Genomic DNA, 20,134 nt, shown 5'->3' on the forward strand with positions numbered 1-20,134 from the left:
TGCAATTGAGAGCATTCTCAATGTCCTATTTTTTAAACTCCCTACCTTGTTTTTTAAACTGGCTGTTAAACTTCAGCTCAACAACTCACCAGGTACATCATTAATTGCAAACACTTCTGTGGCTTTGCTAGTTAAAGTTTAGAAAAGAACATTCCCATTAAAATATAATTTCTCCAGCAACCCCCAAGGACAGCCTAGAGCACATTTCATTAGGGCAAATCTCAACTAGCACCCCGCTTCCTCCCACAGGATTTCCCCCAACTGGCATCTGCCCTCCAATGGCAGAAATAAGGGAAAATCTGGACAATTTAAATTGACCCTTGGCTGGGTGCCTGAGGTCTGGGCAGTGCTGATCAAGGACAGGCACTGAAGAGATACTCATGTATGGCTCCACCAGACTGGGGAAGGGAGAAAACAGCTCTGCTTAAAGTCACGAGGCCCTCCACACCAGCGGCCCGCTCTTTACAAGCCATGATGTGGACGTAAGTTGCCTCCTGCCAGGAGAAAGCAGCCCATCACCTCTCACTTCTGCTTGCCTCCCTCCACTAATTCACCTTCTCCAATGCACAGGCATGCTCCAAACTGGGTCCCTCTGGCATCACAGGCCAGGAGCCCAGAATGAGACCCAGACAAGCATTTGTCTTGTGCCTTCCAGCTACCACAGTGATTTAGGCATTCACCTTAGACACACAGACTTGCCAGCCTGCTGCCTCAACCCCCACCCCCTCAGCAGTCAGTCACAGCACTGGACTTGAGATCCTCCTTTGGACCAACCTGGCAGGAAGAGGGGCTCATCTAAATATGAGGATGCTGTTCCCTGTCTAACCAACCCCCAACCTCCCTCAGGGTGGAACGGGGCTCGGGGCATGCAGGAAAAGAGGTAAGAAGTGATGCAGATAAGAAAGGAGAGAGAAAAGTGGGGATGAGAGAGAAAGGCAGAGACAGAAGACAAGCAGACAGAACCTCGTTCAGCCCAAGCCAAAATCCAAAGTCCAATGGGGATCAGGCGCAGGCAGAGAAAATAGACAGCTACCAGGCTGTACCCACAGGAAGTCATCTGGAGATCAAGAGGACAGGCTGCCAAAGTACTGAGTGGTTTGGCAAGGTCAGCACAAGGTGAGGAGGCCTCAGGCACCCCCAATGCTCCTCAGCAAACTAACATGCCTCCATCTCCTCCCCGGCGACCCCTAGGGAAACTGCTCCTAGACTCAGATCTGGACATAGAGACGCACACACAGCACACATGAGGCTCCAGCAGACCCACCGGGCCACGCGGAGAAGACCACTCTCCAGTCTCATTTCTGCCCAACTCACAGGCAAGCCGGTGCCTAGATCAGGCCTCCCCCGGCCATCGCCTGTGGTCTGGGGCCTTCCAGGGCAAGGCTCCCGCCACTGCCCTCAGTTCCCCAGGGCTCTTCCACGGGCTGCTGTCCAGCTCTGCTCCGGCCAGGCCATCTGGGTGGTTCGCCCTGTGCTGCATCAGATGAGTGTGACACACTGCCAGCACTGCCCCACGCCCACCTACCCTCTCTCAAGGGCCGCTTTGTGCTTCTTGCTAGCAAAGGAAGAAAACTGTTTTTGCAGCTGAACAACACAGTTTGGAGTCTTCAATAGAATGATGGAGGCCAAAAGCCATCCAGCACACCCATGCCACCCTCCTCGCTACCAAGAATGCCCGTATGCCAAGGCTGGCACGCTTGACCTGCAACCCTAACAAGGCTCTTAGCGACTTCCAATCCCCTGCTAGCCACCCTACAGCACCGCAGCCTTCTCAGGAACCTACTGGTACCTGACAGCCTCTGGAAAGGGACCTGCCACTTTCTCTAGAACGCCTGCCCTACCCACCCATGACAAGAAGTGATTAATGTCTAACTTAGAGCCTTCCTACTTCAACTGAAGTCCATTCGGGGCCTCAGCAGAAAAGCAGACTGCCGACGCCCTTCCTGGTGACCTGTGACATACCATGAACCCAGAAGGCTGAACTCATGGGCCATGGAAAGGAAACTTTAGAGGTTTGGGATAGGGAAAGGCAGGAGAAGATTCTGGCTCTTTTGATGCAGATGACTGCATGGAGCTACCTACTCCCTCATCTCTCCCCCACCCCTCACCAAACGTCACTCACATCTTATCACCTGACTGCAGAGAGCACTGAGCCGGGAGGGAGACCAGTGACAGAATTAGGGCTACAGGATCTCAATAGGCCGATTCTCTGCACCCAGTACAGCCATGGGGAATCTACAGGGATGAGCTGAAAGCCTCATATCGAGTCCAAAGTCTCCCAGCAGAGGCAGCACAAGAGGGGAGAGACACGCTGAGCAGCCGTCCTTGATGTAATACGATTAGTCAAAGGGACCCGATTCTGATTTTAGGCGACACTAATAGAAGTGTAATGTTGAGGAAAAAGAGAGATGATCCCTCTCTCTTCCGAGCTGGCCAGAGGCCACCTGGCACATGGTTCATTCTGCATATCACAGCGTGATGGGCTTGAACTGCTCACAGGCATCCCTTCACTACAGAAAGCCATGCCTCCCCATCAGCCAGAACGTGCCACCCTGGGGTGGGCCCCTGACCCCAGCAAGGCCAATCAGAAGCTTCTCTAAGAAGTGGCCTATAGATCTTGAGCGTGTGAGATCTCTCTGACAAGGGGGTTACCAGCACTGAAAGAAGGAGAGAGAACAAAACCATCAAAATGCCCTCTGGGCACTGGGGTTCAACAGTGCCAAGGCCAGGTCAGATCTACCCTTGAAGTTTCCAATTACTGGAGCCAATATATTTCCTTTCCTGTTTAAGCTACTTTGAATTGGGTTTCTGTCACTTCCAACCTGAAGAGCTGACTACCACACACACTTTAAGAGGATTACAGACAAAGTAGAATATGCCCAGAGTGGCATCAAAGACAGTACGTTTGTGAAAAACCATGTTTCATAAAAGAACAAGAATGATTTAATTTGGAAAAGGGAAAGCTTAGAGCCACAAGGGAGCTTCTTCAAATACTGAAAGGAAGACTTCTTCTAAGATGGGCCAGAGGACAGACCCAGGATAGTAGCAGAAGTTACGGAAAGTGGAATGTCTAGGAAATCTGAATAACACAACAAAACTGATGAATCTGGACCCATCTCTTACTCTACGCCCTCAGACTCAATGGATTGAAGCAATTCTCTGTATCATTCCAAAGTAGTTTCTCATCTTGAGCAAACTGCAACTTTTATAAACCTCAGTTTCCATTGTGTACAATGAGGACAATAGCCCCTCCTGTATGAGCATCAGGGTTTTCTTTCAAAAGAGAAAATGTAAGTGAAGAGTGCATTATCACAGGGAGATAGCCTGGGACCCATCAGTGACTCTCCTAAGAATTTATCCTGAGAAAACAACCAGATGTTCGTAAAGACAAGGGTGTTTATAACAGCATCATTCATAGTAATGAAAAAATCAGTAACTACCTAACGTCCAACAATGCCGAATCACTCATAAAAACCAGACACTGTACAGCCGTTGGAAGCCACGTTGGAAAAGAACATATTTCTGATAGGGAGAACGGTCTCTAACAGATTAGTGAAAGAAGCGAGAATCAAAACCCTATGTACAACATGATCCCAAGCTTACAAAATTTATAATCTATCTGCAATGAGAAAAGACAGGAAGCAACAGTGTTAACAGTCATTATCCCTGAGGAATTATAAATATTTATTCCTTCTTTGGACTTTCCTCTACTTTCCTGATTATATAATAAATATGAATTCTTTTTAAACTCAGGAAAAAGTTGTATACGCTTTAAAGCACTTTACTAACTGTAAAGAGTTATAGAAACAGTAACATGTGTGTCAACCAGGTCTCTCTGCCTCATTTGTCTTTTTTGCTCTAAACAGAGCAGTAAGCCATTGATTACAGAATGTCTTACTTCTCTATTTTTTTAAATAACAAAAACATATGAGGATGGTGAGAAACACACTGGATTCTTAAAAAAGACCCAGATCCAAAATTCTTGTGACCTTTAGGCAAGTCAGTTTCCTTACCAAGAAAATGAGGAGGGTGATAGTACCACTTTGTATGTGGATTTAAACATTCATTGAGAACCTCCAGGTGCCAGCCTGTTTTGCAATTTTCTTTTATCTACTAGGGTACAAGGAACATTTCCATATCACTGGTTAATATTTTACAGCACCATTTAAACAGACGCATAGCAATTCACTGCATGGAGGTATCATGACTAATATAACTAAGAGGTGGTAAGAATTTTTTCCTTGGTTTGATTTCTGAAATAGAAATAGTACGCATATATGTATGCATATGCTTGACCGGGACATTGTGCTGTACACCAGAATCTGACACACTGTAATTGACTGTACTTCAATTAAAAAAAAAAGAAAGAAAGAAAGAGTTAACCTCCTCAGCAATCCTTTGAGCTTAGGTGTTCCAAGTGCCAGAGTGTAGTATACACTCAAATACAAACCATTATTACTATCAGAGCCACTATTACTATTATCACTCAGGTTTCAGTCAGATATCCAAGTTCTGTTGACTATCTTAAGCTTTTGGAAATGTTTCTCTGGAAGCCAGGAAAAAAAATGCTGTTATATGCATATTTTAAAATCAGCCCTTTCCTGTTTTCCAGGCACCTCCGAACATTCTGATGAACAGGCACTAACATACCAATACACATGTGCTGTCACTCAACAGCCAGTTTTCATAAACGCCTGAAAAACTAGAAACCTTCTGGCCAGTAACCATACACCTTGCTATAATAAAACCAAGGGTTTCCCAAAGAGCCATAAACCTGAGGCCTCTAGCAAACCCACAGACCTATATGGTTTTGTGGAAAACAGTGGACTAGTAGTCAAGAGGTTCAACTCTGACTCACTCCCTTGAACCAAAGACCCTCGCAGAGCCTCAGTTCCCCCAACTATAAAACAGGAGTAAGACTGTCTGGGTCGTCCGCTCTACAGGCTGCTTGTGAGGACTGGGTAAGCCCATGTCTGAAGGCAACCTGTGACCTAAAAAGCACCATGGATATGTAGAGAGAATATCACCGTCTCCCTCTGATCCCTCCAGACACTCACCACGCCCCAAATCAGCTCTCTTCGGATCCTCACCAGCCCCTCCCCACCTCTGGGTGGGCAAGGGCTGGGGCCACATGAAGCCATCAACTGCAGTGTTCAAAATTAGCGATCATCGCCACGCACGGTAAAGAGGAGGTAAAGAGGAGACGTAGGGGCCAGAATCCCAGTTAAAGGGCCACCAGCACACAGACATCAGACTCAGCAGAGGCCACAGCGGGGAGCCCCCAGATCAACCACCTTCACACCAGCCTAACACTCCCCTGATGGCAGCAGCGGGAGACAACGCAGCAGTGAAGTGAAGTGTTTCCCTCTGTGCCTCTCCTCAACACCCTGCACTGCGCTGAGTCCTGGGGAGAAAGAGCCACTTAAGTGTTCACGGTCTCCCCACATGGTTCTCAGCCCTGGCTGTACAGTAAAACCACTGGGCACTTAAAGAAGACACTGCCAGGGGCCCAGCGTCAAAGACTCTAATTCATGTGTTTATACTATCATCAGCTACCACAAGAAAGAGACTCCATTTGGAAAACAACCCCCTAAAATCTTATCTACTACTAGTGAGGTAAATCACAACACACCTGTACAAGGAAATATTATGCAGCCATTAAAACTCATGAGATAAATGTTAATTAATGATATGGAATATATAAAGTTAAAAAAGAAAAAATAGTATTATATACCCTATTATCCTATTTTTGTTAAAACATACACATTACACAGACAAACAGATGTAAAATAAAACATTAACAGTGATTATCTCTGGGTGACAGGATTACAAGAGATTTTTATTCCCTTCATGTTGCTTGTCTGCATTGTCTAAATTGACAACAATGAATAGGAGTGACTTTATAATACAAAAAGTAATTTTTTTAAATACTTGGCGTAAAGCTCCAATTTTGTGACTGTTAAAACTTCCATCAAAATTGTGTCCTCCTGTTGGCGGAAGTATATGGGGTGGGTTATTCTAGGACCCATTCCATTCAGAGCACAGCTGCTGGAGGGCTGGCCCACCCCATTTCTGAGATCTACCTCTCCCTGCCCGGGGGGCCACCCTTGCAGGGGTGGAACACAGATACCTAAGAAGGACCTGAGGTGGCAACCATATCAGGGGCTGTTTGGCCAGAGCCCCAAGGATCAAAGGAAAGCCTGTGGAATTTTTGCAAGGTATCTGGCCTTCTGAAGTGAGTGACATGTTGGTCCCCACCACCAGGGCCTTCAGAAATAAGTCCTGGAATTGAATCATGGGCAACTGGAGAAGATTTGAGCCCCACCTAAGCCTCCTTGAACCTCTGATTTGAAGCTTCACTGGCCCACAGAGGATGCTTCTCTGGGGCTTGTCCTGTTTGAAATGTTTTCCTTGTTCCACTTTTATCCCCTTTTCTCCTCCAGTTCCTTCTCCCACCCACGGGCAGAATCCAGCCTGGAAAGACTGGCTCAGCCAGAGAAGAGCCAGCAAAGTCTGGGCAGGTGTGCTGGTAAGCAAGGACAGGCAGGAATGTGTGGTGCAGCTCCGAGGAATTCCCCCAACCTCTGGGAGGCCCCACTGTTCAGCTCACCTGGAAATAAAGGGAGTTGCTGTCTAAAACCCCACCCCTCTGGGCAAGCTCTGTCCAGCAGCTTCCTCTGCAAGACCTCATTTCTGCAGTGAGAAGCAATGCTTTCACTCCGGTGGAATAACCAGGCTATGGAGCAAATTGTTCTTTTTAAAGCAGCTTGGGTTTTTCTTCCTGTCACTTTTTTTCCCCCTCATGACATTTACTTTTAAAGCCAGACCCAAGAAGAAGATCATGTCTGTTTTGCTCACTACCATATGTCTAGCTTAAGCACCATGGTAGACACTCAAAAAATAATTGTTGACTGAAGGCACACATGTATGCCAATCGTTTCCTAGGCTGAGCACCCAGCAGTGTGTGGTCATACACCCTTGGACCAGAGCACACACAGCTGTCTGTTTCTTCCTACTGTCAGGACCATCGCACACCCATGTCAAAGCAGATCTGATCTCCCCAGTCCGCCTCAGCTGGGGCAACCCAACCCCTCCCACCACTACTCTTGCACGTGGGTAAACATTCTAGAGGGGTGAGGCAACTCTTCCTCCCTCACCCATCACTCCACACTTTACAGCAGGGCCAGGTGCATCACCCTAGAACTGTCTCTCTCCAAATCAACTCTCTATTCAAAAGCCTTCAATAGCTCCCCATCACCCAGAGAATCAGGCGAAGCTCCTTGGTCCAGCGTCCAAGGGTTCCCAACCCACCACCCTCCTTGCTTCCCAACCAAGCTCCCACTCATTCCTCACCTCCAAGAAGCTCCCACTTCAGTCCAGACTCCCCATCTTCACCCCTCTTCTCCCTGCCCACAGCAGTCCCACTGGCTGCTCCTCTTCAGACTGCCTGCACCTCTTGTTTTCCGTGCCCCTATTCATCCCCCATCACCCCTGCTGTATCTCTCTCAATAAGAATCAGTGACTTCAACCAGATGGTAGACAAGGACAGTGTCATCCTGGCCTCTTCTCTGTGTCCCCAGAGTGTCCAGCATCATGCTGCATACACAGCAGATCCGAAATACGCACCTGACTGGTTAATTCTCACGCTGCCCCAGGTCAGAGCCTCCTACCCCTAGCTTATCACCCAAGGCCAAACCCACAAGGCAACAGTGCCTACCTGCCCAGACCATGGCCCAGTCTCTGCTCTAGGGTCATTGGTGGCTAAGGCAAAGCACACCTGCTCACGGGCACACAGATCTGTGGTCAAATCTTGGCTGTACCCATTCCTAGCTGGGCAACCTGAGCAAATTATTCAACCTCTCTGAGCCTTGGTACCCTCGTCTGCAAAATGAGGGAGAGTATTTCCTTCAGCTTCAGGTTGCTGTGAGGATGAAACAACACAAGGTACTAGCACTCAGCAGATGCAAGGCAAAGCCTTCCTCTCCCCCTCTGCCATCCCAACAAAAACACACCGGCTCAGATGTTGTGCATGAAAACCGGTTGGACGGCAGGCATACCTCATCTCCCCTCACCTCCAGCTGGCTCCCTAAGACAGAGGAAACAAAGCCTGAATTTACTCCCGCTCCCTGCCCCCACCCTCCCAAGCAGGGAGGTCTCTGGAAGAGGTCTTTGTTAACACAACTTTAGTTTAAAACCTTCTTTATGGGCCAGACACACTGTTTCTGTTTGTAAGAGGGAGGGAGAATCAGCCTACAGCTTAATATCACTTAATGCTGATAACAAGGCCTTTTGTTCACATCCCTCAATCAAATTCTGCAATAATTAGCAGCCACCTACTCCTGTTGCTTGAGGGAAACAAGGGAGCAAGAACAAGGCACGGTCCTTGTACATAGAGACCGGGACACAACACAGTTATCAAGTAACATAAGATAGAAAGTCACACACAGGGAAAAAGAGCAAACCCAACCTTCACGGGCTTTCCAGTCGTGAAGAATAATGGCAAAGCGGTGGCAGGTTAAATGCTGCACATATGTTCTTCCTTTCCTTCATTTGATATATGTATGTATCTTGCTGTGTTCAGAAAAACAGACCTGCAGCATCATTTGGGGTCGCATGGCTCCATAATTTAGTTATCTGGTTCCTAATTGATAGACTGGTTGTTTTCAATGTCCTAGTGTTATAAACAAGGTTGCAATGAACATCCCTGAACATGTACCTCTGCAATCCTATCTACTTACCCTGGAAGAATAGAGCCATAGTGATGGAACTACTGGGTGTCTGTACTTTTGATCATTTCAGTAAACAAAACTATCCACTGATAGAGAGTTTTAACCTTTCACAGAACATGTACAAATTAACTCGCACATTCACATACACACAAAGGTGCCTCGTGTCTTTCTTCATGCCCAGTTCAGGCTCGCATCATCTCTCACTGAGACCATCACAAGGTTCCCCTAGCAGGTCTCCCTGCCATTGGTCATATCTCACTCTACATGGACACCAGTATGAGATTTACAAACTACTGACCAGATTCTGCACTCCGGTGCCTCGGGTCATTCTGCCCCGTGCCCAGCATCTTTAGGGCAAAGCTCCACACTAAGCCCACCTCCAGCCTGATCCACAGGGTGGCACACAGGTGCCCACAACCCCACCTTCATCCCTCGGCCCATTTCTACAATGTCAAGGTGTGCCTGCCTCTACCTTGTACCCCTAGCTTTCTTATCTCTGCCTCACTCAAGTGTTACCACTTCTGGGAAGCCTCCCCTGACCTCCCAGACTTAAGTACCAATGTTCCTTTCATGTGCTTCTAGCAAAACACTCGCCAGACTGTCCTGTTCATGATGTCCAGCCACTCACACATTCCCCCAGCTTCACCTCCATCTCTGGGCTCCACGAGGAAAAAGACGATATTCTATCCATCCCTAGATGCCTGGCTCTGGAATACAGTAGATTGAGCAAAGGTTGGTTGGTTAAATGAATAAGTATGAATCCACAAGAACATGTGATATTTAGCTCCTGAAAACAACTCTGGGAGACAGGCAAAGCTAGATGGTCACTCCCATTTTACAGATATGGAATTTGAGGCCCAACTTACTCAAGGACACGTGGTCAGTTGGTGACATAACGAGGATAAAGCCCCAGCTCTCCTGACAATTCAGCCTCAAAATCCAAGAACTGAGGTGACACGCGCCAAACATCACCATAGCTCCCTGAAATTAAATCTTCCACTCTTTTCTCTTTCTAAAGCATTTCATCATTTTTGTTGTTTTCAATGAGAGGTACTTGCAAGATACTCAGTCTCTGAGAACTTTGCCCTAATCAACTCAGCAAGATGGAAAAAAGACATATTCCCCCCTTCCTGACCAGAGACTGGTTATCTGGCTAATCTCAAATCAGAGCAATTTTTTCCTCCAGTCCATAAATAATTCCCATTTAGATACCAAGTGTCCCATTCATGGGTAGGCAAGTCTATCCGTAGTGAGCAGGTCTGTGCACACAGGGTCTCCACATCTTGTGGAGCAGACCACCCTGCCTGGTACCCAGCTGCCACCACAAGGAGCTAAGCCAGTGGCTGAGAAGCACCGACTCCTGCCAGAGACAGAGCGGAGAAGGCAGGACAAGGAACCCCTGCTGAGACCTCCCTGATCCACTGTACCTCTTCGATTCCTGTTACCCTCAACGAAATAGGTCCAGCGTAGAGCCTAGAAAGAGAAACATCCCAAACAGAAAAACGCCACAGCGACCTTTGGAAAGAATTGCAATAGTAAAAACAGCTAACACATGCTGAACGCACACAGTTTGTCAGACGTTATTCTAATGCTTTATGTGGATTAACTTCTCACAAGAAACCTATGAGACAGGTGCTATTATTAGCGCACGCCTGGGGCCACAAAGTTAGTGGGGGAGCCAGGATTCACTGAGAGCTAGCCTGGCCAGTGGGCTCTCACGCATCCTGGGCCCACAGGGGATGGTGGTCAGGGAATTCCCAGATTCTCCCCTGGTGTGGTCTATTTCCTGGGACCACAGCCACCACCCACAGGGCATTCCTGGCAGAAGGCAGAAGATGCACCAAGGCACGGAGGATGGAAACCAATGAGACGTCAGGGAAGAACAAATTTTCCTTGGCTTGGTTTTAGGGGTTAGGAAGAAAAGACAGGCAAGATAGAGCCAACTGATGAAGAGTCATACACATCAGGCTAGACTTTGGACTTAATCTAAACGACCAGAAGTGCACCAAGTGCCCAGGACTTAGCATACAGTAGGCTTTCGATAAACAAAAGTTCCTTTCTCCTTGTGCAGAGAGATCAATGGGGACTCACTGAGGCTTTCTAAGCCAAGGAGTGACAAAGTCAAATTTGCATTTTAGAAAGAATTTTGCTCCGTTTGTCTTATAGTCTTAGATAAAGGCTTGAAGGGTGAATGTAATACTGATGGTGATCAGAATATAATATTAAAATGATATAATGATAAATACGTCTTTTGGGTGTTTATCTTCAGCACCTTATATACGTTAAATTCATTTAATCCTCCTAACAATCCTATGAGTTAGACACTACTCTTATCCCCATTTTGCAGATCGGAAAACTGAGGCCCAGTGTGGGACGTATAACCACTGGGATTCCAACCCAGCTGGTCTGACTTTACAGCCAGTGCTCCTGTGTCCCAAGCAGCTGTGTCCCAGGGGAGGAGGGCTTCCTATAGCATCTATGATAACTCCAGCCCAGGTTACAGGGATGTCCCCCAGGCCCTCACCCCCACCCTCCTCCTTTTCACCATTGCAAAGTCAGCCAAATGCAAACTACCCCCAGGCTGGAAACACATTCCCCACCCCATCCCTGCAAGAGGCTGGTGATATTAGAGGTGGTAAAAAAGGAGCTGCAGTAATAAGTTGCTCCTGAGCTGCAAAGAGAAAATGAAGGAATGAGGAGGAGTGGGCCACCAGATCCCCAGGTTTCAGAGTGGAAAATGTTCAATTAAAATGCATTCTGCCCGAGCACAGCAGCAGCATCTCAACAGAGCCTCCATTGTTCCCGTCTAAGCTGCCACTGCCCGCAGCCCAGCACGCAGCAACGGAATAGGCTGTCGTCATGGAACTGGAATGTGGGGTCCTGGCCCTCCGACAGCACCAAAAACACCGCTCTGTTTACCCACGTTGCCCCTATTTAAAAACAAAACAAAAAGCCCCACTCCACCCTCAGCCCTTCAGCATCCAAGACCCTGGGGAAGGACAGACGGTGGTGAGAGGACACTCCATATGCCAGCAGTGCAAGGCAGGTCTGCCAGAAGTTTCCCAATGAGCTGGCCAGGCTGGGGGAGATGGACTTCCCCGATGACTCTTGGAAAATGCTTTAGGGAATGTAAAAAAATCAGATACAAACAGCTATCTGTGCTGGGCATAAACAGCCCTGGGGGGCCCCAGGCCCCTTCAAAAAATCTTCTTTTTTAAGATGTTTTTATTTTATTTTTTCTTTTTGTTTTGTTTTGGGGGAAGGTAATTAGGTTTATTTGTTTGTTTGTTTTTAGAGGAGGTAGTGGGGATTGAACCCAGGACCTTGTACATGCTAAGCATGTCCTCTACCACTTGAGCTATACCCTCCCCCCAAGAAAATCTTTTATTCCCAAAGAATCTGGAATGTTTGGCCAAGGGCTCGGAGTCCAGGCACTGTTCATGAAGACATAAAGAGAAACCCTGCAGGCCTGTGTGTCCAGCCAACTCTGGGACAGAGGCAAGTGGAGACCAGCCGACCATGGCTACAGCATCCAAATCTCCACTCCAACCCAAGGAAGGGGTGCTCCAGAGGCAAGGGCTTGGAGCAGGCTCAGCCAGTGGTCTGAGTTCAGACACATGATGTCAAGGGTAACTGGCACATTCAAGGTGCTAACTTGTCACCACTCCACTCCACAGAGGTCCCAAGGACACGTTTAATCAGTAACTCCAGATCAGAGCATGAAGGAGAGTTAGAGGTGCTCAGAAACTCATCCATCAGTTCTAGGAGGATGTGAAACCTGTGCTACCTGGGCCCCCAGACAAACCGGTTTTAAAACCCATTCTCCTGGGCAGCCCTCTGACCTCAGGTTCATGACCCCTGGCAGGTGGTCCTTCATGCTCTGGTTCTGGCCAGCCTCTCAGGCTTCATTTCCCTTACACACACAGACACACAGACACACATACACACACCCTACTGCTCCTGTGATACAAACTATCTAGAGTTCCTGGACTCTACACACTATCAGAAGACACCACCTTACCTTCTGCCTCAAAGGCTTTCCCTGACCTGGCTCACTCCTCATCTCCAGGACCCCACTCCAGCATCATGTACTCTACAACAATTTCCTTGACCTTCCCAACTAGCTGATCACTCTAAGTAACAGAGCAAGAACTACAAAGAGCCTCTTGGGATACTAGTAAACTTTTCCCTAATTGGGAGGAAGTGAGGGGTAGGGGATAGAAGGGGTGAGAGAGACTATAACTGACTCCCTGTACTTCAGAACTAAAAGCAATGAGGGAAGTCAGAGCCCAAAAGATTTCAACTCCACCTAAAACGGAACTTCTAAAAATGACATGACAATTACAGGAGGGGCTGCCTTGTCAGGTAGCAAGCTCTTCCCGTTATCCAAAGGAGTCAATCAGAGGCAATTTGATCAGCACTGCTGCTGAAGGGATCTCTGTATGGGGTGAGCAGGTAAACTGCATCAGAGACCACATCAGGGTCCCAAGACCTTTCCATAAAGGCCTGAGATTCTGGGGGTGGAGGCAGGGAAGACAGACGCTTATGAACGAATGAACGACCTACAAGGTGGGTGTTCTTACCAGCCGCTTATTTACAGATGTGGAAACGGAAGCTCAGAAAAGTTGACTCACTTGTCCAAGGTCACACACTAGCAAGGGACAGAGATGGGTTTAAAAATCTGACAACCTGTCTGACAACCTCCTTAACTCTGTGGTGTCATCTTCTTTGACCAAAATGAGAGTCTGGGGATCCTACACCACAAATATCTTGGGTGCCAGCAGGCTGGGCACCTCCTCATCCTATCTGCACGTTCCTCCGTCCAGGCTCCTCAAGGCAGACGGCTCTGCCTCATTCACCTATGAATGCCCAGCACCTGGCCCAGGGCTGGCACATAGCAGGTGCCCACCAGACATCTGTGAATAAATCAACTCACCTCTAGGCTCTTGGTCTGTCCTTATATTTTTATTTCTTTACCCTTTCACATACTGCTCTTCATTTTACTGAACATCAGAAAGGGCAGAAGTTCCAAGTGCACAAAGTACACAAAAATTGAATTAGAAATGGCCCTTGCCTTGAAGAAATTTGCAACCAGGTGAGGGAGAGAGATGCAGACACAAAAAGGTGTAATATGAAGCAGGACGGTCATGTGAGCAGCACACACAGCGCCAGGATATGAGGGGGGAGAGCGCCGGGGGCGGGGGGGTGCTGCACACAGCAGCTGGGCGTTCACATCCCACCATCAGGGAAGAGGGGAGAGGACGCTGGGAAGCCTGCTCTTTCACTCTTTATTCAACATTAACTTTTAAAGTTTTCTTTGCCAGACACTGTGCTGAGTGCTGGGGATAGAGAGACAAATGAATAAATCATGAGAACTCACAGGCTGATGTGGGGACAGAGGAACATCAGTGTAAACTAAGGTGAGAGGTAGCAGGAGAGGAGGCTAGGATGGACGCTCCGCCAGCACAGACACCTCTATTCCGTTCACGGCTGTACCGCCAGCACTCACAACACTGCAGGCTCGTCAAAGTCTCTCATGACACACTTGTTGAATAAATGAATGGAAGAACCAACAGAGGGATGTCACAAAGCCTCGGTGGAGGCGGATCAGTGAAGGCTTCCTGATGAAATATCTGAGTCTTACGGACGCATCCAGGAGTTATCTTGATGGAAAGGAGGCATGGCTGGTGCCGGGAACTGCAAAAGCAAAGGTGCAGAAGGAAGAACCTGCTATAAGCCCCATGATACTGCTGGGTTGTTTTCCGGCCACGGTGAATGCTGTAATCTGATAGGACGTAGCCCACATGCAGAGAAGCCCCAAGTCAGGAACACCTCAGAAGGCCCTGATCCAGAGGCACCATTAGGATGAGGTCTTTGGGTCCCTGGAGGGAACACAGGACCGAGGCAAGACAACCAGTCAGGACCAACTGCACCAGTCCAGGTGGGAGCTGGTAAGGGCCGGGTCCTCAGTAGCCACCAGAGCAAGGCGCTGTGCAGGAACCTTCACCAGCCACAGGCGCCTGAGCCCACTGAGGAGACAGACAGCCAAGATGAGCCACAACGCACGGTGAGCACACAGGAGAAGGGCCGCCCCACCACAGCCCTCATCAGAATGCTGTAAAACTCCCTGGGGGGCATGGGAGTGGGACCATGTCATTCCTCATACAAAATCACTGAAGCAGGGACGTCTGTGACTGGCTGGGAGCAGAGAGAAACCAGAAAAAAAAGTCCATGATTTATTTCACTTTCACTTTGAGCACATCAGAACTGGGAAGAAGATGCCCTGGCCCAGGAGTGGAGAAATCTGGCTGGAGTCCCAGGTATCTCCAGTGACCTGAGTGACCTTGGGCAGGTTACCGCACCCCTGGGGCTCAGCTTCCCCATCTATAAACTGAGCTGCCACCACAAGCCCCAGCCCATCCCACCCCTAACAGCATCCTGGAAAGGCTGCAATCAGATAAGTACCAGCTCTGCATGGTACTTTATACTCTATAAAGCACCTACTGTGTGCTGCTCCTTGTACCAAGGGGAGGCAGGAAAAGGACATGCCCAGCCCCTGCCCCCAGGTAGGCTTTAATAAGGGGTGCAAGCAGGCAGTGCGGGATTCCAGGGAGGGCATTCTTAGGACATTCTCTGGCCAGTCTGACTACCCAGCCCAGTCCAGGGAGGGGGAGGAAGTGGTGAGCTGTTTTACAATCCATCAAATTAATTGCCCCAAATGGGAAATTTACAGGCCTCCTACAGACTCCTGTGTATCCCATAATCTCCCATGGTCCTAATCTCCTGAGAAAGAATGTGTGGGCTGTAATCTTTCCAGCCCACTGTTCTCAGGGGCAGTGTCTTGGAAAAGCTCAGTTCCTACCGGTGGTCAACCCCAACCAAAAGCCCCCTGACTCCACCTACCTCCACCCACTAGGAGCCAGCCCAGCTGACTTTGGCCTAAGACTCTGGCCTCAGCAAGAAGACCTGCCCAACCAGCCCCTTTGGTAAATACAACTTTGCCCTCTCCTCCTTTTCCTTCTTAAGAGGAACAGCCTATCAGGAAACAGAACCATGAAAAACAGTATCTGGGCCAACTCATCCATGGAATATGGTGAAAACCTGGAGGAGGTGTCACGCATTGGTACTAACCTCAGTTTACTCTATACCTTCTGGGAAACTCTCTTCCCCTCCAGCCCTCACCTTCATCTGAGAAATGAAGGGAATGTAAACAGCCTCCCCAAACCTTCCCACCCGGCCTCCTTATGACCCATGTTTCACCAGCAAACTGCAGTAAACCTGGATTTCTTTCAGCCACCAGAGAGTTTAATTTTCCATTTCAGGAAAGGAAGGGTCTTCCAGCTGGTAAGCAACAGCCCACCCCAACAAGGAGACTCCCTACCCACCCAAGCATCTGATTCTCTCCCTCCACGTTATCCATACCTCGCACATGCCCTTGGCTTCTCCAGCCCTTTGCCCCCTTCCTTGCATAATGAAATCCTTGTCTAGGCCCTACTCAAATGTCACCTCTTCCATGAAGACTTCCTGGATCCCCCACTTCTCAACATCTGCCCCAGTTTCTCCTCTGCCTCCTCCACTCAATGGGCTGTGAAAGCATGGGACTCTCTTGCTTATCACTATTAATGGAGAATGCACTTTATCACAAAATATTTCAGAGGGCTCTGCACAAACCTGGGGCCAGTTCTCTGAAGCACCTGCACCTAACGGGTCCTCCATCACCACTGGGTGAAGTTTCATAGGCACAGCTCAGACAGCCAAGCTCCTTGAAGTTGATCATACTCCTGGTGGCCAGAGCTGCACCCGTTAATAACCAAGTGTTTGAACCCTCTCTCCTTGACAAAGCACTTGCTCACTCACTACCTTATGAAAGGCCAACAGGTGAGGGGCTGACATGATCAGGGGATGCACTGTCCAAGGTCACACAGTGTAAGGGGCTGAGCCAGGATTCAAACCTAGGTCTTCTAATTCTGATTCTAACTCTGTGTTTGCCCCACCACTCCTGGAGGCACATGTAATCCTGGAGTCTGCTGAGGAGATCTGGGCTTGGGAGAGACACATTTAAACCCTTCCCTTCTGTACCCCCTCCGAGGACCCATACCCAGGAATGATAGCGGGCATTTACTCAACGCTCTCCACTGCTTTCACCTGTGCTTGATTACCTCTGGTGACAGTGAACTCACTACACCCTGAGATATTTTAGAAGGTTCTGTTATAAAACTGGAGTCCAAACTTTTCTCTGTAGCTTTCCCAGAGACTGAGATTGTTCCACGTAACAGCCCTTCAGGTATTTGTAGCCAGCCTTCATTTCCCTGTGGGCGTCCTCTTCCCCACATGAAACACCCCCAGTTCCAGCAGAAAGCACAGGAACTTTGAAGTCAGACCCAAGTTAGAATCCTGGTCCTGTCACTTATTTACTGAGTGACCCAGACAAAGTACTGGCCCTCTCCAAGCTTTAATTTCCTCAGCTATAAAATGGGGGAAAACTTTACCTCACCAGGCTGATTTTAGGAATAAATAAGATAAAGTACGTAAGCACTGAGCCCAGAATAAGAGCTTGCCCAACGTCCAGTGACTGGCTGGGTTGGGATAAGAGTCAAGCAAAGTCAGCCAACCCAAAGCTCTGTGGACTTAGGCACCACGCTCCTACTCCACCCTGTTTTCTTGTCCCACAGCCCTTACGTGCTGAATATCATCTTTGGTTTGTCTTTCTCCCTGCTCTGAACTGTGAATTCCCTGAACACATCCTTGTTTTTGTAGCCCCAGAATCTGGCATGGTGCCACCTGGTACAGAATAGGAGCTAATAATATATGCTGATGGATGAATGATTATATGAACAAGTTAATTAAATGGATATCAAGAAAACAGGCCTTTTCTCAGCAGCTCCAATCCCACCAGCAGGGGCTAGGTAGCAAGAAACATTTAGTTCATGCCAGCACTACCACCCCCGCAAGACAGGGAAGCCCATTTCACAGTCCCTATTCTTTCCTCGGGCTCTTCCCCTACCCAGGACATAGCAAAATTCTGCCTTCTCCAACCACAAAATGGCCAAGACTGGTGAGGTTTGCTCTAAGCTGCTCCTGAAGCCAGACTGAGCTGCATGTAGTCAGATGAGCGATGTCTGGGATGGTCCCTGGTGACCCCAAGATGCACAGGTCCTATGTGGGGGAACGTTGGTACTAGGGCTTCTCCAGCCCCAGATCTCCGGGGCTTCATTAAAGATACCCTCTCTCTGCTCCCAGGTAAGTAATAATGGGGAAAAAAAAACAAAAACACCTGTTCATATTCAACAAGCTGTCTCAAAGCCATCCAAGCCACACTTGATAGAACATTCCTGTCTCTCCATCTGTGCCACTGCCTGATGCCACACTGCCCTTGTGACTCAGATACTGACAGGCCTTCACAGCCTGGCTGTGGGTTCCCCCTTTAGATCCTCTCCTACTTATTCCCAAGGCTCTGGAGTCAGTGAGAACCTTGACTTCATCACTTTGGAGTCTTAATTTCCCCATCCCATCAGAGAGGCACTCAAAATCAACCTCAAGGTTGGAGCATGGTTAAGAGTGAGATGACTACATAATCACTGCGGCCATGTGCTACACACAACAGGTGTTCACGCAGCCTTGCCGCTTTCCTTCCAGTCTGTTGCATCAAGCCCTGAATCACGCTGTTGTCCTGGGCATGGCTCAGCTCCAACTCCACAGGGAGAACTTCGAGAGATGATGACAGCATCTCCTCTGACCACCGCAAGAATCTGGATGGCTTTGAGAACTCAATGGGCTTTCAGATGCTCCTGATGGTTAGCCAGTCAGCAAACCCATCTTAATTTGCTGTGATCACTGTAAACAGGCGTGACAGAAAATGTCTATTTTCAGATAATTCCCTAGAACTGGTAACTGGAAGCCAGCATGGAGATAAATAAGGATGCCACATGGTCCCCACACTGAAGAGGAATCTTTGTGGATACTTGAGCCAAGCACCCAAGGCTGGTGCCTCTCGGGCCACAGCAGAGAGGCAGCACTCAGTGGCTGACTGGCCTCCTAGGCAGAGTCCCAAGGAGAGACTAAGGAGAGACTATCACAAAGTTCACTGAACAATTTGATAAATTCTTTAACAATTATTTTCCCATAACACACACACACACACACACACACATACAAAGTAACCATGTGAAGTGATACATGTGTTAATTAGCTTAATTGTGGTGATCATTCCTCAATATTTATGTATATCAAAACATCAAACAGTACGTCTTACATATGTACAATTTTTTTGTCAATCATACCTCAATCAAGCTAAAAAAAATATTTTCTGAACACCTACTTGTTCCAAATACTATTCCAGGCACCAGAGGTACAGCCTTGAACAAAACAGGCACTATTTTGTGTCATCATGGACGTTAAATTCTAGTGGGAGACAAACAAATTAAAATATAATGTGCCTGGCTCAAGTTGAAAATTCTAAAAAAAAAAAAAAAATACAGAGATAGGCTGTGCTAGGGAAGAAGAGTTGAGAAAGGCCACCATGAAAGGGTGACACCTGAGCAGAGACCTAAGGAAGAGGAGGAGCAGCAGGCCATGGGAGTATCTGAAGGAAAACATTCCAGACAGAGGAGTGAGCCGGTGGTGCTCACACTGAAAGGAGGCTGACGTGGCTCGAGCAGAGCAGCGGGGAGTACAGGAGTAAACGAGGTAACGGGGTTAGGGGCAGGAGCAGATGGCACAGGGCCTCAAGGGCCACTGTGAGGACTCTGGATCCCCTGTGTGTGAGATGGGCACACTCAGGTGGTCTGAGCTCATCCAACGTCCAGGGCAGAACAATCTCTGGCTACTGTACTGGGGGAGGGGGAGAGAAACACAAGGACTAGTCAGGAGGGGACTGCAGTTGTCCAGGCAACAGACGACAGTGCTGAGGTCCAGGTAACAGGTGGTGAGAATGGTTTAATTGGGGATATATTTCAAAGGAGAGGCGGCAGGTTTTAAAAGTTCCAAAGTCTGATGCAGGTGGTCCTGGGCATTTCCAGCTGCGTGCACTGGGAGGACCAAAAGATAAGGCATACAAGTGTGGAAACTGCACGGCTGCAGAGCTGTAGGCAGGAAACCAAGTGACTCTGTGTTTGTGTGCCAGAGAGATGGGGACACTCTCACCTGGCCAGGAGGGGCCTCTCCCAGCAGGACTCACCACTAGTGCCACCTTTTCGCAGACCCCATCCCCATCCCCACCCTGAAGAGCTGGCTGGCTCAAGGGCAAACCACTCCAGGCAGAAGCAGAACTACCTCTTAAGGAAGCCGAGTGAGGCACCTGGAGGTCTGGGTCCAAGGCCCAGCACCTTCCACCTTCAAATGTGTGACTCTGGGTCTCAGTTCCATGTATGTATATGAAAATCATAATACACCACCTGTGGGGTTCT

General features: G+C 48.5%; 1 protein-coding gene and 1 long non-coding RNA gene across 7 annotated transcripts in view; one reads left to right on the top strand and one right to left on the bottom strand.

The window, feature by feature from the left end:
* PLEKHA7 (pleckstrin homology domain containing A7) overlaps nt 1–20,134 on the bottom strand; it is a 195,089-nt gene that overhangs the window by 158,328 nt on the left and 16,627 nt on the right. The gene's annotated exons all lie outside the window — the stretch shown is intronic.
* Nucleotides 13,134–13,671, top strand: LOC140698732 (uncharacterized). The gene is made up of 2 exons (XR_012076602.1): nt 13,134–13,184; nt 13,330–13,671. It is a non-coding gene; the product is annotated as an uncharacterized lncRNA (long non-coding RNA).

Source organism: Vicugna pacos, chromosome 10 (genome assembly GCF_048564905.1).
Source record: "Vicugna pacos chromosome 10, VicPac4, whole genome shotgun sequence".
Lineage (NCBI taxonomy): Eukaryota > Metazoa > Chordata > Mammalia > Artiodactyla > Camelidae > Vicugna > Vicugna pacos.